At 37.3% G+C, this 25,553-nt stretch overlaps 1 protein-coding gene across 1 annotated transcript in view; it reads right to left on the reverse strand.

Annotated features, from left to right (window-relative positions):
• LOC122789780 overlaps positions 1–25,553 on the reverse strand; it is a 728,210-nt gene that overhangs the window by 588,982 nt on the left and 113,675 nt on the right. The window lies entirely within an intron of this gene.

Consider the following 25,553-nt stretch of genomic DNA (forward strand, 5'->3'; position numbering starts at 1 on the left):
CACTCTTCTCACACATGACTATTTGTTTAAGGAGATTTTAGATACTTATATTTATTTGAACAAACTTTTTCATCATTAATGAATGATACTTACAATGATTTTAGTTTGAAAAGAAAATCACATGCCTTTCTTTCTTTAGTAAATCTATCTTTAACCTTCAGGTTGTAACACATTTGTTATTCTATACCTGCCTCAATATGCTTTTAAAAATTAATTTCATAGCCTTTGGACTGAAATTGAAACATTTGCATTGGAGCTCAGTTGGTAGACAAATAAGCTTGCTTTTAGCATAGTTTATAGAAGGGGCTCTCTGTTTCTGCAGGGGTGAAAGATGTTCTCATTAAACTAAATTATCTTGAGTTTTGGGGTCTATGTAGGTAGTGAGATATATCACAGTTTAGTTTATTAAGTGGATGGGGCCAGACGTTTATATGTATTTGTTTAAAAGGAAGGGTAGAAAAAAGATATGTTTGCATTTACATTAGTGACAATCAGTTTGCTTTTTGTTTCATTTGTCATTGGTGTTGTCTATGTCCAATAGGGGTTATGAATCGACAGATTTTGTTTAGACTTGTTTCATGTAGTTGTCTGTTACGTGAGGAAATGACAGCCATATTCTCAACAGTACCTCATATTATGTTCCTCATAGTGAGTCTTAAAAATTCCATGTCCCACATCGCTCAACACTGAAAGAGCATCACACATTCATTGTGAATATTTTTAAGAAATATCCATGGTAAATAATACTGAATCGTTTCAATTCACCAAAAGAACATTTTATACATATAAACCTATTTTAGCCTTGCTGTGAAATTCCTTGTTGAACTGTCAGTAAGTGTTCTACATTACATCCAAGGGTGACCAACAAACTTCATCATACACTAAAAAATGTGGCAACTGTAAACAATGTAAATTTATTATGGGGCAACCGGAGATAAATTTGAGTAACATCAACAACACTACAGTTAGGTTAGCTAATGGAAATTGTAATTCATCATATGTTATATATTTGGCTAAATGTCAAACATGCACAGCATATTATATAGGAAAAACGCAGAGGGCATTGAAAAAGTGGATTTACGATCATACCTACTGTATTAGAAAAAAAGATAAGAATAATGTCCTCTACAGACATGTTGACAAGGAAGGTGACAACCACAGTTTCAAATTTGGAATAGTAGAACACATCAAATAAAATGAGAGGGGGGGGACATAAAAGAAAGTTTAAGTTTTAAGGAAATATGGTGGCAATTATTTACTGATTCAGCCACAGAACCTGGATTAAATGACACTATTGCGGTGAAACCCTTGTTAACCAGTTAACAGAAAATTTCTTATCATAAAAGTACCAAATCATTCCATTTATAAGATTTAGTACCACAGTTTTTAATAATGTTTTCAATAAATGTTCTTATACAGTAAGTTAACATGAAACATTTGTTATGAAGTATTTTTTAGGAAGTATTTATTCAAAATGAGCAAAGGTTAATAATTATTTTATTTTATTTCAATAGTTATTTTACAATTGCATTTTAATGTATAAGGATTATTTAGTTGGCACATGGACAATTATTTATGAGTTATTTATGAGCTAATTTCTTAGTCAGTAGTATTGTACCTATCATTGAATTACGACACATCCATCATTGGATGATTTTGTATAGAATTTTTATTTTTATTTTATATGAACTTTTAGACATTCACAAAAATATCTCAATTAATATTTATTGTTTTTAAAAGTATTATTTATAATAATTCGAAAAGTTTACATCATTTGTACACACCATATTTGACTATTACTATTGTTTTTCTGATTATTTTGAGTTGATTGACTGTATACAATAGTGATTTTGTATGGTTGTGATTCAAAAGCTAACATAGGACAGGAATACATTACATTTAAATGTCATATTATTCATTGTGTTTATAAGGATTTTTATTCATTTAATTGTTTATATAGTAGACTAGTTTTAGGTATATTTGTTGTTTTACAGTCAACAACGATTTAACTAGTGTCATACACCTTCATTTGTAGTATGGTTTTATGTGTTGTATATAGCTTTAAATCAGTAGTAGTGACTTTTCTTTCGCGCCAAAAAAGTTATTTAAACAGTGAGTAAAATTGCCAACAGAAAATGTTCTCTGGTTCTGATGAAGCCTACTAGTTAGGTGAAAGCGCTAAACCGTTTTTAATTTGGACTTGTACAGTGTTGTATTGTGAGTACTTCAATAAACCGTACTGTTTTTACTGTGGCTATGCGTTTCCTCTTAATCTGTTCTACAATATAAGATGTTTTAAAAACAAAAAAGAACCACGTCCAGAGCACTAGGCAAGAATTTATTCCAAAACAACTTCACTTACTAAGCGCTTTCACCATTACACATGGCATCATAAGAGTAAGTAAAAATCAACCACATCAAACATTAAATACACAGCCAATCACATCAATATCCAATAAAAAACAACGAAAATATACATTAATTTGAATAAATAAATATTAAACATTAAACGTGTCCACGCACAGTAACATTTAAAACCATGTTGCCAAAACTTGTATTGTGAGATGTAGTTTTCCAATTTCCACATTTCTGAGATAGTAGTTTGAAACCTGTGATGACACTGGTTAATGGTAATCCATGTTATAGTTTGTAAACTTGGATTTTTCAGGTTACAGATGTATGTGCTTCAGTGGAAAATAGTTTGAAAGTTTATAGCAGTTGCAGTTTATTAAGTATACTTTGTGGACTTTAATTTCATTGTGAAAGTAAAGATACATGGTGAGCCCAAAGAGATGTTAAGCACTAGCAAGCTTCTGTGTGAATGACTGAGTTTCCATGTAAGCCTTTAAATTCAAATGAACTACTATCAGAAATTGCATAGTTCCAAAGTACAGGAAAGTTTGTTTTTGTGCTACTAAATGTAAACAGATTGTTTGTAAGCCTATAACACATTTTGTGGCAATCATTTTCCAGGTACGGTTGTATGAAATTTGTTATTTATCTGATCTGAGTAGGAGAATATCATTACCAAAAAGTATTATACTAAAGCCAGTTAGCAGACTTATGAAAACAAAGATAAGTCTTTTGACTTAGACGTGATCCCGCTAATGCACCCATGATTATATTCCTTGTACAGGAGCTATTATTGGACAGATGAACTGCTAGGCATTTTTGGCTAATGTAATTGCTGAACTATTCAAACTGATCTTTGAGTGAATACAAGGCTACGTAAATGTCTGAACAGAAGTGTATGGTCTAAAAAGTCATATATTTACTTTAAGTCTTTAAACATGGTACCTGTAATCAGTCTTTTAACTATTTGAGAGTAAAAAAAGTCAGTAATATTATAAAACAGTACTGTCAAATACCATAGCCCTATTTAAAATCATGTTTAGTAAGCCATTTTATTGATATATTCAATCATTTAATTATAAGCTACTCATACTAATATTTTAACTTATAGTTGCAGTTATTAATCTAAAATCATCTGGGCTTTTTGTGTGACTACTTTTAGGGAATATGGTAACTGGAACAATTTCCCAGTCTAATGGATTTTGGACAGTTGCTGCAGAACATTAAGGCTATGAGCTGTTAAACAAGCCGATTCCTACAAGCTCATGGTTTGATTCCATCAGCCTTCACCTGCTTAACTGTGTGACTCCGGCTCTCTGGTGGTGCAAATGGATAAAGCCCTGACTGCAGCCCAGGTGACTTGGGTTTGATTTGCAGCTCAAGTGATTGACAGAGGAGTAGGACAGAATTGGTGATGCCATCCTGGGAGGGTGAGCGGTGATGTGGGTGTCTCCTACAATGATCCCTGGTGGAGGCCAGATATGCAGTGTAGTGGAAGGTGTGGTCTCTACTACTGTTGTGTATATATCTCCTGATCTGATGTACCTTACTTATTTTTGTACCTTACACTGTGAATTTCTATGTATTGTAAACTGAATTTTTATGTATTGTAAAATGAACTTTTATGTATTGTAAACTGTCTGTAACTGGAGCTTTTCTCCTCGGGTCTCCACTGAAAATGGATCTCTGGCCCAGCTGGACAAACCCGGTTAACAAATGTCAATAAATAACATAAATAAATAATAGAGCTGTTTGAGTTTATAAGGGTTGAAAACTTATTCCATATTTTAGGAATGTAGTTAGAGAACAGAGAATGGCTTTAGTAGTATCTAAAAGGTGTAGGTTACTGGAGCGGAGACAACGAGCACTTGTGTAGGGGTGTACAATATTTTGGAGATCAGGAGTTTTATCAGGTTGGTAGAGAATTTTGTGTGCAAGGGTTAGTTGGTTAAAGTGTAAAACCTGAGGAAGTGAGAGGGGACATGCAGGTGGTTGTTGTGACAGATCAGATCGATTAACAAAATCTCGGAAAGTGAGAGGATGCCTAAGGAGTGGAGAAGTATATTGGTACTGATTTCTAAGAATAAGGCTGATGTGCAGAGCTGTAGTAACTACAGAGCACTGCATATCAGGCCTCCACTAGAGATCATTGTAGGAGACACTTACATCACAACCCACCCTCCCAGGATGGTGTGACAGAGTGTTTTCCAGAAGTTAGGAATAATCTTCTTCTTCTTTCAGCTTTTCCCATTATGGGTCATCACAGCAGATCATCTGTTTCCATTTAAACTTGTCCTCTGCATCTTGCATGTCCTCTCTCACCACATCCATAAACCTTACCTTAGGCCTTCCTCTTTTCCTCTTACCTGGCAGGTCCATCCTTAGCATCCTTTTCCCAATATACCCAGCATCCCTCCTCAGCACATGTCCAAACCAAAGAAATCTCACCTCTCTGGCTTTGTCTCCAAACTGTCCAACCTGAGCTGACCCTCTAAAATAATAGTTTCTAATCCTGTCTATCCTCATCACACCCAATACAAATCTTAATATCTTTAACTCTGCCATCTCCAGCTGTATTTTCAGACATGTCACTGTTTCCAACCCTTAAAACATAGTTGGTCTCACTACCATCTTGTAGACCTTCCCTTTCACTCTTACTGATATCTATCTGTCACAAATCATTCCTGACACTCTTCTCAACCCCCTCCACCCTGCCTGCATTTTCTTCTTCACCTCTCTTCCACACTCACCATTATTCTGAACTGTTACTCTCAAGTATTTAAACTCATCCACCTTTGCCAACTCCACTCCCTGCATCCTCTCCATTCCTCTGTCCTCACTCTCATTCATACACATACTTTCTGTCCTAGTCCTGCTGGCCTTCATTCCTCTTCTCTCTAGAGCATATCTCCACCTCTCCAGTGTCTCCTCAAACTGTTCCCTACTCCCACTACAAATCACAATGTCATCCGCAAACATCATAGTCCATGGCACCTCCTGTCTGATCTCGTCAACCTGTCCATCACCATTACAAATAAGAAAGGGCTCAGAACTGATCCTTGATGTAATCCCACCTCCACTTTAAATGCATCCGTCACTCCCACTGCAGACCTAACCTCTGTCACACTACCCTCGTACATATCCTGTACCACTCTTACATACTTCTCTACCACTCCAGAATTCCTCATACAACACCACAACTCCTCTCTAGGCACCCTGCCATGTGCTTTCTCTAAGTCCAGAAAGACACAACTGACCTTCTCTATACTTCTCCATCAACACTCTCAGAGCAAACATCAAATCTGTAGTGCTCTTTCCTGGCATGAAACCATACTGCTGATCACTAATCATCACATCCCTTCTTAACCTAGCTTTAACTACTCGTTCCCATAACTTCATGCTGTGGCTGATCAAATTCATCCCTCTGTACTTACTACAGCTCTGCATATCACCTTTATTCTTAAGAAATCAGTACAAATATGCTTCTTCTCCACTCCTCAGGCATCCTCTCACTTTGCAAGATTTTGTTAAACAATCTAGTTAAAAATCCCACTGCCATCTTTCTTAAACACCTCCATGCTTCCACTGGTATGTCATCTGGACGAACAGCCTTTCCATTCTCCATCCTCTTCATAGCTGCCCTTACTTCCTCCATGTTAATCTGTTGCACTTCCTGATTCACTATCCCTACATCATCCCACCTTCTCTCTCTCTCATTCTCTTCATTTATCAGCCCCTCAAAGTACTCTTTCCATCTTTCCAACTTCATCCAGAAGTTAGGAATGAATTACATGCAAAGAATTTTGGTGGGCTTTTCATCCTTTTGAAGGATCACTTTGGCAATAATTAGGAGTAATTACATGAGAGCTGTATGTTAAAAGTTTTACATCATTCTGTAAATACACCAAAGCAGTGTGTTACAACTGTTACAACATTCTGTAATTACATCAAAGCAGTGTGTTACAAGTGTTACAGTATTCTGTAATTACACAAAAGCAGTGTGTTACAATTGCTACAGCATTCTGTAATGACACCAAATCAGTGTGTTACAAGTGTTACAGCATTCTGTAATGACACCAAAGCAGTGTGTCACAAGTGTTACAGCATTCTGTAATTACACCAAAGCAGGGTGTTACAAGTGTTACAGCATTCTGTAATTACACCAAAGCAGTGTGTTACACCATTCTGTAATTAAACCAAAGCAGTGTGTTACAACTGTTACAACATTCTGTAATTACATCAAAGCAGTGTGTTACAAGTGTCACAGTATTCTGTAATTACACCAAAGCAGTGTGTTACAAGTGTTACAGTATTCTGTAATTACATCAAAGCAGTGTGTTACAAGTGTTACAGCATTCTGTAATTACACCAAAGCAGGGTGTTACAAGTGTTACAATATTCTGTAATTACATCAAAGCAGTGTGTCACAACTGTTATAGCATTCTGTAATTACACCAAAGCAGGGTGTAACAAGTATTACAGCATTATGTAATTACACCAAAGCAGGGTGTCACAAGTGTTACAACATTCTGTAATTACACCAAAGCAGTGTGTTACAACTGTTACAGCATTATGTAATTACATCAAAGCAGTGTGTTGCAAGTGTTACAGTATTCTGTAATTACACCAAAGCAGTGTGTAACAAGTGTTACAGTATTCTGTAATTACATCAAAGCAGTGTGTTACAAGTGTTACAGCATTCTGTAATTACACCAAAGCAGGGTGTTACAAGTGTTACAGTATTCTGTAATTACACCAAAGCAGTGTGTCACAACTGTTACAGCATTCTGTAATTACACCAAAGCAGGGTGTTACAAGTATTACAGCATTCGGTAATTACACCAAAGCAGGGTGTTACAAGTGTTACAGCATTCTGTAATTACACCAAAGCAGTGTGTTACAAGTGTTACAGCATTCTGTAATTACACCAAAGCAGTGTTTCACAAGTGTTACAGCATTCTGTAATTACACCAAAGCAGGGTGTTACAAGTGTTATAGCATTCTGTAATTACACCAAAGCAGTGTGTCACAAGTGTTACAGTTTTCTGTAATTACACCAAAGCAGGGTGTTACAAGTATTACAGCATTCTGTAATTACACCAAAGCAGGGTGTTACAAGTGTTACAGCATTCTGTAATTACACCTAAGCAGTGTGTTAAAATTGTTACAGCATTCTGTAATTACACCAAAGCAGGATGTTACAAGTGTTACAGCATTCTGTAATTACACCAAAGCAGTGTGTCACAAGTGTTACAGCATTCTGTAATGACACCAAAACAGTGTGTTACAAGTGTTACAGCATTCTGTAATGACACCAAAGCAGTGTGTCACAAGTGTTACAGCATTCTGTAATTACACCAAAGCAGGGTGTTACAAGTGTTACAGCATTCTGTAATTACACCAAAGCAGTGTGTTACACCATTCTGTAATTACACCAAAGCAGTGTGTTACAACTGTTACAACATTCTGTAATTACATCAAAACAGTGTGTTACCAGTGTTACACTGTTCTATAATTACACCAAAGCAGTGTGTTACAAGTGTTACAACATTCTGTAATTACACCAAAGCAGTGTGTTACAACTGTTACAGCATTCTGTAATTACATCAAAGCAGTGTGTTACAAGTGTTACAGTATTCTGTAATTACACCAAAGCAGTGTGTTACAAGTGTTACAGTATTCTGTAATTACATCAAAGCAGTGTGTTACAAGTGTTACAGCATTCTGTAATGACACCAAAGCAGGGTGTTACAAGTGTTACAGCATTCTGTAATTACACCAAAGCAGTGTGTCGCAACTGTTACAGCATTCTGTAATTACACCAAAGCAGGGTGTTACAAGTATTACAGCATTCTGTAATTACACCAAAGCAGGGTGTTACAAGTGTTACAGCATTCTGTAATTACATCAAAGCAGTGTTTCACAAGTGTTACAGCATTCTGTAATTACACCAAAGCAGGGTGTTACAAGTGTTACAGCATTCTGTAATTACACCTAAGCAGTGTGTTAAAATTGTTACAGCATTCTGTAATTACACCAAAGCAGGGTGTTACAAGTGTTACAGCATTCTGTAATTACACCAAAGCAGTGTGTCACAAGTGTTACAGCATTCTGTAATGACACCAAAACAGTGTGTTACAAGTGTTACAGCATTCTGTAATGACACCAAAGCAGTGTGTCACAAGTGTTACAGCATTCTGTAATTACACCAAAGCAGGGTGTTACAAGTGTTACAGCATTCTGTAATTACACCAAAGCAGTGTGTTACACCATTCTGTAATTACACCAAAGCAGTGTGTTACAACTGTTACAACATTCTGTAATTACATCAAAACAGTGTGTTACCCTGTTCTATAATTACACCAAAGCAGTGTGTTACAAGTGTTACAGTATTCTGTAATTACATCAAAGCAGTGTGTTACAAGTGTTACAGCCTTCTGTAATTACACCAAAGCAGGGTGTTACAAGTGTTACAGCATTCTGTAATTACATCAAAGCAGTGTGTCACAACTATTACAGCATTCTGTAATTACACCAAAGCAGGGTGTTACAAGTATTACAGCATTCTGTAATTACACCAAAGCAGGGTGTTACAAGTGTTATAACATTCTGTAATTACACCAAAGCAGTGTGTTACAACTGTTACAGCATTCTGTAATTACACCAAAGCAGTGTGTTACAAGTGTTACAGTATTCTGTAATTACATCAAAGCAGTGTGTTACAAGTGTTACAGCATTCTGTAATTACACTAAAGCAGTGTGTCGCAACTGTTACAGCATTCTGTAATTACACCAAAGCAGGGTGTTACAAGTATTACAGCATTCTGTAATTACACCAAAGCAGGGTGTTAGAAGTGTTACAACATTCTGCAATTACACCAAAGCAGTGTGTTACAAGTGTTACAGCATTCTGTAATTACACCAAAGCAGTGTTTCACAACTGTTACAGCATTCTGTAATTACACCAAAGCAGGGTGTTACAAGTGTTACAGCATTCTGTAATTACACCAAAGCAGTGTGTCATAAGTGTTACAGCATTCTGTAATTACAACAAAGCAGGGTGTTACAAGTATTACAGCATTCTGTAATTACACCAAAGCAGGGTGTTACAAGTGTTACGGCATTCTGTAACTACACCAAAGCAGTGTGTTAAAATTGTTACAGCATTCTGTAATTGCACCAAAGCAGGGTGTTACAAGTGTTACAGCATTCTGTAATTACACCAAAGCAGTGTGTCACAAGTGTTACAGCATTTTGTAATTACACCAAAGCAGTGTGTCACAAGTGTTACAGCATTCTGAAATTACACCAAAGAAGGGTGTTATAAGTGCTACACCGTTCTGTAATTACACCAAAGCAGTGTGTCACAAGTGTGACAACCTTCTGTAATTATACCAAAGCAGTGTGTTACAACTGTTACAACATTCTGTAATTACATCAAAGCAGTGTGTCACAACTGTTACAGCATTCTGTAATTACACCAAAGCAGTGTGTCACAAGTGTTACAGCATTCTGTAATTACACCAAAGCAGGGTGTTACAAGTGTTACGGCATTCTGTAACTACACCAAAGCAGTGTGTTAAAATTGTTACAGCATTCTGTAATTACACCAAAGCAGGGTGTTACAAGTGTTACAGCATTCTGTAATTACACCAAAGCAGTGTGTCACAAGTGTTACAGCATTTTGTAATTACACCAAAGCAGTGTGTCACAAGTGTTACAGCATTCTGTAATTACACCAAAGAAGGGTGTTATAAGTGCTACACCGTTCTGTAATTACACCAAAGCAGTGTGTCACAAGTGTGACAACCTTCTGTAATTACACCAAAGCAGTGTGTTACAACTGTTACAACATTCTGTAATTACATCAAAGCAGTGTGTCACGACTGTTACAGCATTCTGTAATTACACCAAAGCAGTGTGTCACAAGTGTTACAGCATTCTGTAATTACACCAAAGCAGGGTGTTACAAGTGTTACAGAATTCTGTAATTACACCAAAGCAGTGTGTTACAAGTGTTACAGCATTCTGTAATTACACCAAAGCAGTGTGTCACAAGGGTTACAGCCTTCTGTAATTACACCAAAGCAGGGTGTTACAAGTGTTACAGCATTCTGTAATTACACCAAATCAGTGTGTTGCAAGTGTTACAGCATTCTGTAATTACACCAAAGCAGTGTGTTACAGGTGTTACAGCATTCTGTAATTACACCAAAGCAGTGTGTTACAAGTGTTACAGCACTCTGTAATTACACCAAAGCAGTGTGTTACAACTGTTACAACATTCTGTAATTACATCAAAGCAGTATGTTACAACTGTTACAGCATTCTGTAATTACACCAAAGCAGTGTGTTACAAGTGTTACAGCATTCTGCAATTACACCAAAGCAGTGTGTCACAAGGGTTACAGCATTCTGTAATTACACTAAAGCAGTGTGTTACAGGTTTTACAACATTCTGTAATTACACCAAAGCAGTGTGTTACAAGTATTACAGAATTCTGTAATTACACCAAAGCAGTGTGTTACGAGTGATACAGCATTCTGTAATTACACCAAAGCAGTGTGTTACAAGTGTTACAGCATTCTGTAATTAACATCAAAGCAGGGTGTTATAAGTGTTACAACATTCTGTAATTACACCAAAGCAGGGTGTTACAAGTGTTACAGCATTCTGTAATTACACCAAAGCAGTGTGTTACAAGTGTTACAGCATTCTGTAATTACACCAAAGCAGTGTGTTACAAGTGTTACAGCATTTTGTAATTACATCAAAGCAGTGTGTTACAAGTGTTACAGCATTTTCTAATTACATCAAAGCAGTGTGTCACAAGTGTTACAGCATTCTGTAATTACACCAAAGCAGTGTGTTACAAGTGTTACAGCATTCTGTAATTACACCAAAGCAGTGTGTTACAGGTTTTACAACATTCTGTAATTACACCAAAGCAGTGTGTCACAAGTGTTACAGCATTCTGTAATTACACCAAAGCAGTGGGTTACAAGTGTTACATCATTCTGTAATTACACCAAAGCAGTGTGTCACAAGTGTTACAGCATTCTGTAATTACACCAAAGCAGTGAGCTACAGCATTCTGTAATTACACCAAAGCAGTGTGTTACAAGTGTTACAGCATTCTGTAATTACACCAAAGCAGTGTGTTACAAGTGTTACAGCATTATGTAATTACACCAACGCAGTGTGTTACAAGTGTTACAGCATTCTGTAATTAAACCAAAGCAGTGTGTTACAGGTTTTACAACACTGTGTAATCACACTAAAGCAGTGTGTTACGTGTTACAGGATTCTGTAATTACACAAAAGCAGTGTGTTACAAGTGTTACAGCATTCTGTAATTACACCAAAGCAGTGTGTTACAAGTGCTACATCATTCTTTACTTACACCAAAGCAGTGTGCTACAAATGTTACAACATTCTGTAATTACACCAAAGCAGTGAGCTACAGCATTCTGTAATTACACCAAAGCAGTGTGTTACAAGTGTTACAGCATTCTGTAATTACACCAAAGCAGTGTGTTACAAGTGCTACAGCATTCTGTACTTACACCAAAGCAGGATGTCACAAGTGTTACAGCATTCTGTAATTACACCAAAGCAGTGTGCTACAAGTGTTACAGCATTCTGTAATTACACAAAAGCAGTGTGTTACAAGTGTTACAGCATTCTGTAATTACACCAAAGCAGTGTGTTACAAGTGCTACAGCATTCTCTACTTACACTAAAGCAGTGTGTTACAAATGTTACAGCATTCTGTAATTACACCAAAGCAGTGTGTTACAGGTTTTACAACATTCTGTAATTACACTAAAGCAGTGTGTTACAAGTGTTACAGCATTCTGTAATTACACTAAAGCAGTGTGTCACAAGTGTTACAGCATTTTGTAATTACACCAAAGCAGGGTGTCACAAGTGTTACAGCATTCTGTAATTACACCAAAGCAGTGTGTTACAAGTGTTACAGCATTCTGTAATTACACCAAAGCAGTGTGTTACAAATATTACAACATTCTGTAATTACATCAAAGCAATGTGTTACAAGTGTTACAGCATTCTGTAATTACACAAAAGCTGTGTGTTACAAGTGTTACAGCATTCTGTAATTACACCAAAGCAGTGTGTTACAAGGGCTACAGTATTCTTTACTTACACCAAAGCAGTGTGTTACAATTGTTACAGCATTCTGTAATTACACCAAAGCAGTGTGTTACAGGTTTTACAACATTCTGTAATTACACCAAAGCAGTGTGTTACAAGTGTTACAGCATTCTGTAATTACACCAAAGCAGTGTGTTACAAGTGTTACAGCATTCTGTAATTTCACCAAAGCAGTGTGTTACAAGTGTTACAGCATTCTGTAATTACACCAAAGCAATGTGCTACAAGTGTTACATCATTCTGTAATTACACCAAAGCAGTTGTTAGAAGTGTTACAGCATTCTATAATTCCATCAAAGCAGTGTGTTACAAGTGTTACAACATTCTGTAATTGCACCAAAGCAGTGTGTTACACCTGTTACAGCATTCTGTAATTACACCAAAGCAGTGTGTTACATGTGCTACAGCATTCTTTACTTACACCAAAGCAGTGTGTTACAAGTGTTACAGCATTCTGTAATTACACCAAATCAGTGTGTTACACGTTTTACAACATTCTGTAATCACACCAAAGCAGTGTGTTACAAGTGTTACAGCATTCTGTAATTACACCAAAGCAGTCTATTACAAGGGTTACAGCATTCTGTAATTACACCAAAGCAGTGTGTTACAAGTGTTACAGCATTCTGTAATTACACCAAAGCAGGGTGTTGCAAGTGTTACAGTATTCTGTAATTACACCAAAGCAGTATGCTACAAGTGTTACAGCATTATGTAATTACACCAAATCAGTGTGTTACAAGTGTTACAGCATTCTGTAATTACACCAAAGCAGTGTGTTACAACTGTTACTGCATTCTGGAATTACACCAAAGCAGTGTGCTACAAGTGTTACAGCATTCTGTAATTACACCAAAGCAGTGTGTTACAAGTATTACAGCATTCTGTAATTACAACAAAGCAGTGTGTTACAAGTGTTACAGCATTCTGTAATTTCACCAAAGCAGTGTGTTACACGTTTTACAACATTCTGTAATTACACCAAAGCAGTGTGTTACAAGTGTTACAGCATTCTGTAATTAGACCAAAGCAGTGTGTTACAAGTGTTACAGCATTATGTAATTACACCAAAGCAGTGTTACAAGTGTTACAGCATTCTGTAATTACACCAAAGCAGTGTATTACAAGTGTTACGGCATTCTGTAATTGCAGCAAAGCAGTGTGTTACAGGTTTTACAACATTCTGTACTTACACCAAAGCAGTGTGTTACAAGTGTTACAGCATTCTGGAATTACACCAAAGCAGTGTGTTACAAGTGTTACAGCATTCTGTAATTACACCAAAGCAGTGTGTTACAACTGTTACAGCATTCTGTAATTACACCAAAGCAGTGTGTTACAAGTGTTACAGCATTCTGGAATTACACCAAAGCAGTGTGTTACAAGTGCTACAGCATTCTCTACTTACACTAAAGCAGTGTGTTACAAATGTTACAGCATTCTGTAATTACACCAAAGCAGTGTGTTACAGGTTTTACAACATTCTGTAATTACACAAAAGCAGTGTGTTACAAGTGTTACAGCATTCTGTAATTACACCAAAGCAGTGTGTCACAAGTGTTACAGCATTTTGTAATTACACCAAAGCAGGGTGTCACAAGTGTTACAGCATTCTGTAATTACACCAAAGCAGTGTGTTACAAGTGTTACAGCATTCTGTAATTACACCAAAGCAGTGTGTTACAAATGTTACAACATTCTGTAATTACATCAAAGCAATGTGTTACAAGTGTTACAGCATTCTGTAATTACACCAAAGCAGTGTGTTACAAGGGCTACAGTATTCTTTACTTACACCAAAGCAGTGTGTTACAATTGTTACAGCATTCTGTAATTACACCAAAGCAGTGTGTTACAGGTTTTACAACATTCTGTAATTACACCAAAGCAGTGTGTTACAAGTGTTACAGCGTTCTGTAATTACACCAAAGCAGTGTGTTACAAGTGTTACAGCATTCTGTAATTACACCAAAGCAGTCTATTACAAGGGTTACAGCATTCTGTAATTACACCAAAGCAGTGTGTTACAAGTGTTACAGCATTCTGTAATTACACCAAAGCAGGGTGTTGCAAGTGTTACAGTATTCTGTAATTACACCAAAGCAGTATGCTACAAGTGTTACAGCATTATGTAATTACACCAAATCAGTGTGTTACAAGTGTTACAGCATTCTGTAATTACACCAAAGCAGTGTGTTACAACTGTTACTGCATTCTGGAATTACACCAAAGCAGTGTGCTACAAGTGTTACAGCATTCTGTAATTACACCAAAGCAGTGTGTTACAAGTATTACAGCATTCTGTAATTACAACAAAGCAGTGTGTTACAAGTGTTACAGCATTCTGTAATTTCACCAAAGCAGTGTGTTACACGTTTTACAACATTCTGTAATTACACCAAAGCAGTGTGTTACAAGTGTTACAGCATTCTGTAATTAGACCAAAGCAGTGTGTTACAAGTGTTACAGCATTATGTAATTACACCAAAGCAGTGTTACAAGTGTTACAGCATTCTGTAATTACACCAAAGCAGTGTATTACAAGTGTTACGGCATTCTGTAATTGCAGCAAAGCAGTGTGTTACAGGTTTTACAACATTCTGTACTTACACCAAAGCAGTGTGTTACAAGTGTTACAGCATTCTGGAATTACACCAAAGCAGTGTGTTACAAGTGTTACAGCATTCTGTAATTACACCAAAGCAGTGTGTTACAACTGTTACAGCATTTTGTAATTACACCAAAGCAGTGTGTTACAAGTGTTACAGCATTCTGGAATTACACCAAAGCAGTGTGTTACAAGTGTTACAGCATTCTGTAATTACACCAAAGCAGTGTGTTACAAGTATTACAGCATTCTGTAATTACACCAAAGCAGTGTGTTACAAGTGTTACAGCATTCTGTAATTACACCAAAGCAGTGTGTTACACGTTTTACAACATTTTGTAATTACACCAAAGCAGTGTGTTACAAGTATTACAGCATTCTGTAATTAGACCAAAGCAGTGTGTTACAAGTGTTACAGCATTATGTAATTACACCAAAGCAGTGTTACAAGTGTTACAGCATTCTGTAATTGCACCAAAGCAGTGTGTTACAAGTGTTATGGCATTCTGTAATTGCAGCAAAGCAGTGTGTTACAGGTTTTACAACATTCTGTACTTACACCAAAGCAGTGTGTTACAAGTGTTACAGCATTCTGTAATTACACCAAAGCAGTGTGTTACAAGTGCTACAGCATTGTGTAATTACACCAAAGCAGTGTGTTACAAGTTTTACAACATTTTGGGACACTGGTCAGTATTACGTCTTTACGTTAGCTGCTTACAGTTATTGTGATGTGTCGAGATTGTGTGGTGGCAACTTAATGGCAACTTAAGTCATGCTGTGTGTTGCTATGTACTGTGTTCCCTGTGCATGCAATAGGCACTGCCATTTAACGTTATAATTACCTACTAATACAAATTTTATATTTTAAATCAGTTTAAAAAATAGTGTAAGAAGATTGTTCAAATATTGGTGAGGCATGGATGGAAGTATATTTAGTGTGTTTCTTTAACTGAATTTCTGATGACCATTATTATTCTAATTATTTGTTTCAACAAGATATTTTGACTCCTATCTTACTGGCAGTGTGTGGCCATTCAGTATCTTGACATGCATGACTGAGCATGCATCACAGATGGCATGGCTTGTGCTTATTTTAAACAAATCTACACAGGACTATGGCATATTTTCTGTTAACTGTTAATTATTTTGTTTCTTTGCTTGCTTGTTAGGCATGTAAGTGGGTTAGTACAAGGACCCTTTTTACCAATGTTTACTCCAAATGCAATAAAAGTACATTAATTTCATCTGCAAACATAAGTAAAAGAAGTCTAAATATATATATAAGTAAGAAAACTGAAGATATACACGTTAAGGACAGGATGCAGTAAAATGCACAAGGCACAGCCAAACAGAAAACAGCAGCTATCAGTAAAAAAAAAGGAGTGACCATTTTTTCATACAATCATTAGGATCATAGGAGGTTGCTAGGGCTTTTGAAAACTAGCTTTTCATGCCCCAGTTTTCAATGCCATGGACTAGAATGGCTTTGGTATATGAGTGTGCATGAGGACATCTGAAAGCTGCCCCTGTCCATAAGGGACACAGGCAGCAAGCCAGGGCTGTATTTGTGATTTCCCATCTATTGGTCCAAATTGCATTTCAATATACTTAGAACCAGCTCTGCTTCACATGAATAGGGAGTCTGTTCCAGAGATTTGTCTCTCCAACATGTTTTGTTTATTTCATAGATGAGGTTTAGATCCTCAGAGTGGGTAATTATTGTGCAGTTTGCTTTGAGAATGTGTACGAGATCCACAATGGCTGGATTGGCGAATGCCTTCAATGTTGAGCATAGATCATCCCTCAGTAGTTTGTGGGAGACCGATTAAAGGGACATGGCTTTGAACCCTGTATTATCTTACTGAGAACTTCTGTGGCCACTCCTGCTGTTGCATATGCCTGGTCAGGTACATGCCAAAGGATGCATTGTAATCAATTATTGGTCTAAGGAGGTCTGGGTATCGTGGGACTATGATCTCTTTAGATCTGGCTGCTATGACTTTACTTAGAGGTTGTGCCATGTAGAAGGATTGTCTCACCACCATAGACATATATTGATCAAAGTTCAGGTTACTGTCAACGTCCAAGTCCCTTATCATTGGGTCTCCTTATCAATGCTACAATTTGCAGTGCTGGTCATCTTCACAAACATTATAATGATGCATCTTTTTCTATTGAGTTTCAGGCCATGGCTCTGGCACCAGTTATCTGTCTGTGTTTGACCCTCCCAGAGGATATCAACATCTTTGCAGTTTTCAGTGATTGCACCCAGCTTGCAATCATCAGCAAGTGTGGTCAGCCAAAGGCCCTCTACATCTGCCTTGACTTCAAAAAAGTATATTTCAAATAGGAAAGGTCCCTGTACCATGTTCTGTGGGAAATCCCTAGTGACATGCCTCTTGATGGAAGTGGATTTTCAAACCCTAACTTCATGAGTCCTATCCATGGGCCACTTGGATATCCATCAGGTGACATAGGGATTTATGGTTAAATTTGTGAGTTTGTCTATAATATCTGAGTGAGGTATTGTGTCAAATGCCTTTGCCAGGTTTAAGTAGGCAGTATGCATCATTCTGCCATCATCCATGGCTCTAGCGACCTTCTCAAAGAAGTTCATCAGGATTAGTAGGCATGACCTGCCATTGACGAAACCAAACTGGGATGGGTCTAGTGTCTGAAGATTTCCTTTGTCTTTGTTTATCATGTCAGTGACAATTCTTTCTATGGCCTTAGATACAAGATTAGTCAAATTTATTGGTCTGTACTACCCTGGCTCTGTTGATGGTCCCTGTTTTCCATAGAAAGGTGACCACTGCTGTCTTCCATTCCCTAGGAATGAAGCCTATCTGGAGGCTGTTGCTGTACAGAGATTCTAGTGGGCCTGACAGCTTGTGTTTCAAACTATTTCAGGGCACACTGATGCAGTGATTTTAGCTTTGAAAAGTGCAGTGAGGAGCTGCCCTTTAGTGATAGTTGGGGAAAAAATGTATAGGGTATTTCTGGGGGGGGGGTAATGGGGGTGAAATTGGAGCTATATTTATTGGCCAGCACTGATACAGTGAACAGCAGAAATTCTGAACTGAGTAGATCTTATATTGGTAGGATGAAGGTTCACATTAGGTATCATTTACAAAATTTTGTATTTATCTAGTCAAACACTGATATCTCTGAAGAGTTATTCATCTTGTGTCTATACAACATTGACAATCATAGACTTCAGTTAGATGCATTGCACCATTTTCCTAAAATGTATACTGTGTTGTTTGCATCTCATCTTCTGTCAAAATGTTCTATCTGGACAATGTGATTTTTCTAAAGCCACTTTTTATTTATAGTTAAACCAAATATAGGCTTTTCAAGGTCAAAGTCAAAGTAAATTTTATTGTCATTCAGAAATCACGCAAGTGCAAAATCTGAATTCTGTGTCTCCGGACTCAATGTGCAGACAACATACAGACAATTTTCACAGACATTTACACATATAACACCTAGCTATTACATCACAGACATGCAAGTAAACGGGCTAATACTGCACATAATTAGAAACACATTTTAACACTTTCTGCAGTCAACACTTACTTGCATGGGGACACAACAAAGTTTTGTGGCAACAGCAGATGTTACCAGCAGATGTGTTAACTGTTAGCCCAGCAGCAAACAGGGAAAAAGATGTAAAAGTTTATATGGGGGGAGGGGGGACTAACAACAGAGATAGATCTGATGGTAGCTGGTAGCCCTCTGTCCTTTTTTAGGGAGAGGCACTGGGGGGAAGGTTTTATACTTTGTTGACAGTTGTTTTCTCTAAGGTTGCATTCCGTGAGTATGTGAAGGCATTTCGAAGGGCATATCCAAATGTGGCAGTTAAGATGTTTATGCCTAGGGTGCTGATGCTATAGTAAGATTTGATCATTTATAGCCAATCTTTTGTTGGCTTCTTACCTTATTGACACCAGTTTCTACATGTTTCTTGAATGATACAGGTGGGTTTATTCATACTTCCAGGTACTTATGTAAGTGTACCTATATAATGGTGACTTTATCCCAGGTACTTATGTAAGCATACCTATATAATGGTGACATACTCCCAGGTACTTATGTAAGTGTACCTATATAATGGTGACATACTCCCAGGTACTTATGTAAGTGTAACTATATAATGGTGACATACTCCCAGATACTTATGTAGGTGTACCTATATAATGGTGACATATTCCCAGGTACTTATGTAAGTGTACCTATATAATGGTGACACATTCCCAGGTACTTATATAAGTGTGCCTATATAATGGTGACATACTCCCATGTACTTATGTAAGTGTACTTATATAATGGTGACATACTCCCAGGCAAACACAGGGGCACACTTGGGACCCATGGCCACCCCTGCAATTTGTTGATAAATTTCCCCTTCAAAGAGCAAAAAGTTATTCTTAAGGACCATTTCTATTAGGTCAACCAGCAAATTAATCCTGTTCTTAATACAACGTTTGCTGTTGACTAAGCTTTCTCTAAAAAAGTCAAGGCCTTCTTCATGGGGTATGGTGGTAAATAAATTTATCACGTCTATAGTAAGAAACGTAAATGACTCAGATAAATCAACACCCCTTAGTCTATCTAAGCAGTGCCATGAGTCCCTTAAAATATGTTAAGATTCCTCCAATACCATTTTGGTAAAAGAGTCTACAAAGGCTGCCAGTGTCTCAGTTTTAGACCCTTTGGCAGCCACAATAGGTCTAAAAGGGGGATTACAGGTAGACTTATGTGTCTTTGGTATACCAAAAATTACTGGAATAACAGGATGTGGAACAGACAAATACTTGTGTTCTTCCTCATCTAACATGCCCTGAAATAATGCATCTAACAAATATAAATCAATTTTAGAATAGGCCTTGTTAACCTCATTGATGCTGGCCCGCATATACATAGACTGATCATTTAAAAGTTCTGACATCCTGAAGGTATAATGACCATGCCCCCACCTTTATCAGGTTTCATCAAACATAGCTCATGATTGTTAGCTAAACTAAATAATATCTTTCTCTCATCAGCGGACAACTTATCTTGAACCTTTTTGTTAGAATTCAAAATCCCTCTCATTTCGGCTTCACAGAGCCTTTCAAAAACTAATACATCTACATTTGGAGGTGCTATAAATAAGCTTCTTCTATGCAATGAAACTTTATCCTTGGTTAAAGAATTACCATTGAAAAATAATTTTAAGTTAAGCTGTCTAATGTACAATTTCAGATTAATCAGCACATCAGCAACATCTAGTGAAAACTCTGGGACAAAAGTTGTACCCCTGCTCAGTAAACTGTGATGAACATTATTAATAGTCATTGCAGTATAATTGTAAATAATAAAATCATCTTTCTTGAATATATCACAGTGTGAGGGTTCAACAATTACTTCATCATCAACAAAGGACTCTCAATCACCCACTACTTCATTCAAGTATGAACTCGCACTGTCCAATGATGCACTTAATTGGGCCCTCGGCCCCTGTTGTTCTTGTAGTGATAACTCTGATTGTAATAGTTCCCATTGTTGCATGCATCCGCCTGGTCTCAATGAGAGTAGAGCTATTCTTCCTATACTTAAGGCCAAAGCAAATGTGATTAAATAAAGCCTTTTTATATATTCAACAGTGTATATCAGTATTACAATACTTTTTATTTTATGCATACTGCACAAGAATATTTTTATACCGAATATTCATATTTTTATCTTGCATCTTGTTACAATCATGTTTTTATACTTCACGTATAATTAATTGTTTTTTCAATTTTATGAGATGATTTCATTCAATGGGGATTGGTCAGTATGTAGGAGATGTGTTATTTAAATGCTGTTTGCATTAGCCAACATTATTCTGATGAAGCCATTCTTATGGTGAAAGCGCTCAGTCGTCGGGATTTCTGTGCTTTGTGCTATTAAACCGGTGAAACCATGTTTGTGCTGGGGCTTTTTTATTTAATATGAAACCATCACACTGATTAAACTTCGGAGGGACTAACAATATGAAACAATCACACTGATTAGGCTTCTGAGGGACTAACAATATGAAACAATCACACTGATTAGGCTACGGAGGAACTAACAATATGAAACAATCACACTGATTAGGCTTCGGAGGGACTAACAATATGAAACAGTCACACTGATTAGGCTTCTGAGGGACTAACAATATAAAACAATCACACTGATTAGGCTTCGGAGGGTCAATCAATATGAAACAATCACACTGATTAGGCTTCAGAGGGACTATCAATATGAAACAATCACACTGATTAGGCTTAGGAGGGACTAACAATATGAAACAATCACACTGATTTGGCTTCTGAGAGACTAACAATATCAAACAATCACACTGATTAGACTTCTCTTAGGCTTGCTGTAGGAGAAAGAGCTTTTACAAAAGTCAGACCCTCCATATGGAATCATTTTCTTGATGAAATAAAAATTCAACATACTCTGAATGACTTTAAAACAAAATTGAAACAGCACACATTTCAGAACAATGCATGTTCCTGTTTTACAGACAATAGCTAAATTGCCTCATTGACTGTATATATACAAACTTATATAACACCTTCCAAGGATAAAGACAAATGTCCTCCAAATATATAAACTGTGTTTAACAAAGTACATATTAATAGCACCTGTCATATTGCTGCATAACTTTTCTTAATAACTTCTTAAACCATTCTTCTGTGAGCGTCTTTGTGTGTCCTTATGCTGTCCATGTTTCATTCTCTTTATGAACAACCTGTTTTTTATTTTAATGTACATTTCTTTATTTATTAATCTGTTATTCCTTTGGAGTCTAGATCATGGATGAAAAGGGTCAGATGAACAGCCCAACAACTCCTTCTTCAAACAGAAAGCAGAACAAACCAATGAACTGCTGTTTGGCTAGGTAACACAGATAAGCAAACTAAACTAAACTAATCCATAGTTACAATTCCAGTGAAAGTGGTGTGATAATGTGAGGTATTGCCAGCTATGCTAGGAGAAGTAGTGCAGCGGATGTGTAACATATGCCAACATAGCTAGCTGGAGTTTTGTAAAGAATTATATTTAATTTGTATATCAAACTGATTTATACGGGTGCTTGTGCTGAAAATGTATTTGTAAAGCTGCTTGTGTTAAAAACGTGTACCAACAGTGGGTCCTGCTGACAAAAAAAAAGAAATACACCTGCATCTCAGACTGTATTATAACTGTTGAAAGTAATATTGTAACAGAGGGTACTGGAAGAGAAGAGAAGAGGTTAATCTCAGTCCAGCTAACTTTAGGAAAATATCCTGAAATTAAATAACCTGGTTTAGGCCATAAAGATTGTATCTTACAGTTCTCAATGCACCCAGAGACAAAAAGTCTGTATTGTCCTTAGCAGTGAACTAAATGCAACCCTGGAAGGGTGGAAGTGTTGAGATGGTTTTATGGCTTCCAGATGCTATAACACATCTTAGCAAAGTTCTATCTGTGTGCATGGTAACACATATGTGCAAAATTCTTGTTCAGTTTCTAGTAAAGGGGAAACCAGAAGTCAGATGACTAGATGTATGTGATGTCCTTCTGTAATCTAGGACTAAAATGATGTTTGAATACCAAGTGAGACAGACGTCTCAAAGCAGCCTGTGTTTGGAACATGACGAAGAAGGACCTCTTACCTACTTCATCTTACGTTGCTTTAGTAAGTAATCGGGAATAGTAATTCTTTACATCAGTCAGGAAAATATAGTGAGATTAGTTAAGTACTGTTTTTCTGTATCTGTGTGAATCTATTCATCTGTGTTATTTTTAATATTCCCTGTGACTGAAACTCTGGTGTTTATTATAAAAAGATATTTAGTATTTCATGTTCTTTTACTATTTATTATTAAATATATTTAAACTTCTCATCACAGCTGGTCTTTTAGAGAATATGTTAACCTTTGAGAGTACTTATATTTATTTAGTGACACTGTGGCCACTCCTGAAAGCCTTGCTGTTTGGTTAACATTACCATTTGCATTAGTTTTAATTTCACTCAGTATAATTGGGCACCCTTGTAAGAGTCTTAGAATAGCTGGCTTTGCCGTATCTGGTGGCAGTAACTACCTTATAGTCTGGGCAGAGGGGCAGAGTTAGTAAATCTGTGCCAGATTTTCCCAGGTGTGTGTGTGTGTGTGTGTGTGTGTGTGTGTGTGTGTGTGTGTGTGTGTGTGTGTGTGTGTGTGTGTGTGTGTGTGTGTGTGTGTGTGTATGTCTGTGTGTGTGCGTGTGTGTGTGTGTGTGTGTGTGTGTGTGTGTGTGTGTGTGTGTGTGTGTGTGTGTGTGTGTGTGTGTCAGCTGCTTGGAGCCGGGACACAGAGCACTGGTTTTACAAAGTGGGTGGTGGAGGACTTGGCTTGGACACTTGGCTAAGGACTCAACTCTACAGCTATACAGTGAGGAGTCTTACTGGGGGCCTGAAGAGAGAGAGAGAGAGAGAAACCCAGCCCCCCCAGAATCAGAGAGCATCTTTATAGTATCAAGACCAATGATGAGAATAAACCTTCTACAACACACAAAAAAACTGCTTAAGATTTAAAAAATGTATTGTTTTCTGTTTTAGAAGTTGTCCATCCTGATCTCAGAGCTGGTGATTACAAGAATTTTTGGCAAATAAAAACTGGCGGATAAAAATAAAACTTCAAATTCCGGGTTAAACCCTGGTTTAAATGATTATATTAACATCAAATTCTAAAACAAAGGAAATTACATACAAGTGAACAAGGGACTTGATTCATTTGAGTTTTTTGAAGAACTTTTAAGAAAAGTTTATTGATTTGATTTAAATAATTTGTTTGTTTGTTATTTGTGGTTTGTTAATTTGGTTGGTGTTTTTTTATTTTGTATTCTCTTTTTATTTATTACTTTTTTTATTAACCACCACTGTCTACCATCATCTACAGTTTCATCTTTCTCGGTCTATTTCATCTTAGTGTGTGTTCCCTTTGTGCTCTTAAGGGAAAGTGTGCTTGATGCAGACAGCTGCATCTGGAAATACTGTGTGTATCTATTTTTGCTCCAAGTGAACATCTTTCACTGGTGTCAGTGGTGAGGATCCAGGATCCCTGATTACTGGCTCAAAGTGGGGACATAGTTTCATAGTTTAGTACTAGGCTATTTGCCCTGGGGCATTTGTAAGCTTAGCCATATTGATGTGGCTTTCGCCACCCCATGAAATGGTACAAAAATGTACAGAATAGATTTAGAATACTGTGCCTCTGTCTAGGAGTGACACAGTGAAGGTCCCCTTATATAATAGAATTAGTTTACTGTGCTCCTGTCTAGTAGTGACACAGATGTGACTCCTGGGGTAAACTTACGATCTCCCATCCACTCATCAAGATTTCTCTTGAAGAGAGTTAGTGAGAGGCTCTGCCTAACATGAACTGGGATTCTGTTCCAGAGCATGGGAAGCCTCTGGGTTATGAATCTATCCCTCCAGCATGTCCTATTCATACTTGTGCCGAGGTTTAAGTCTTTAGTTCTCGTGGTTCTGATGGATTTGAATTTTTTGAGGTGGAGCATGCCCATCAGTTCCTGATTGGACATGGCCTTGTACATCAGGCACAGATCACCTCTGAGCAGGTGGTATGCCACTGAATAGAGCTGAAGTTTCTTTAGTCTGGCAGAATAAGACATATGTTGGAGACCCTTGATCCTCTTGGTGAGGTACTTTTGTGGTCTCTCCAGCTGTTGCAAATGCTGGGTGAGGTACATACCAAATGGGGCATTGTACTCAATCATGGGTCTGATGAGGGAGGAGTATAGAGGTACAATGACATCCTTGGATCTGGATGTGAATCCCTTCATGATAAGGTGTGCAAGGTAGAATGTCTTTCTAACCACTTTGGCAATGTGGGTGTCAAATGAGAGGTCGCTGTCGACTTGGGTCCCTAGATCTCTGATTACTTTTTCAGTACTCAGTGGGTTGCTGTCTATGTGATAATTTGTGAGTACTTTGTTTTTCCCAAAGGGGATGACTATACATTTTTTGGCATTTAGTTTAAGGCCATGACTCCGGCACCAGTTGTCCATTTCTGTGAGTCCTTTTTGTAGGATGTATGTGTCCACTGGTGTATCGACTATGGCGCCTAGTTTGCAGTCATCTGCGAACTTTGTCAGCCACAACCCACCCATGTTTGCTTTAACATCTGAGAAATAAATGCCAAACAAGAGGGGTCCCAGGACAGATCCCTGTGGGACACCACTTGTGACTGGCTTTGAGTCTGACATTGCTCCAGCGATTTTAACTTTATGGGTTCTGTCCTTTAGCCAGTTTGCAACCCATCTAGTGACATAAGTGTTTACATTTAAGCTGTTGAGCTTATCTATGATGCCTGAGTGGGGTATTGTGTCGAAGGCCTTAGCCAAGTC

The sequence above is a fragment of the Protopterus annectens genome, chromosome 15.part0, assembly GCF_019279795.1.
Source record: "Protopterus annectens isolate FY-2018-M chromosome 15.part0, PAN1.0, whole genome shotgun sequence".
Classification (NCBI taxonomy): domain Eukaryota; kingdom Metazoa; phylum Chordata; order Ceratodontiformes; family Protopteridae; genus Protopterus; species Protopterus annectens.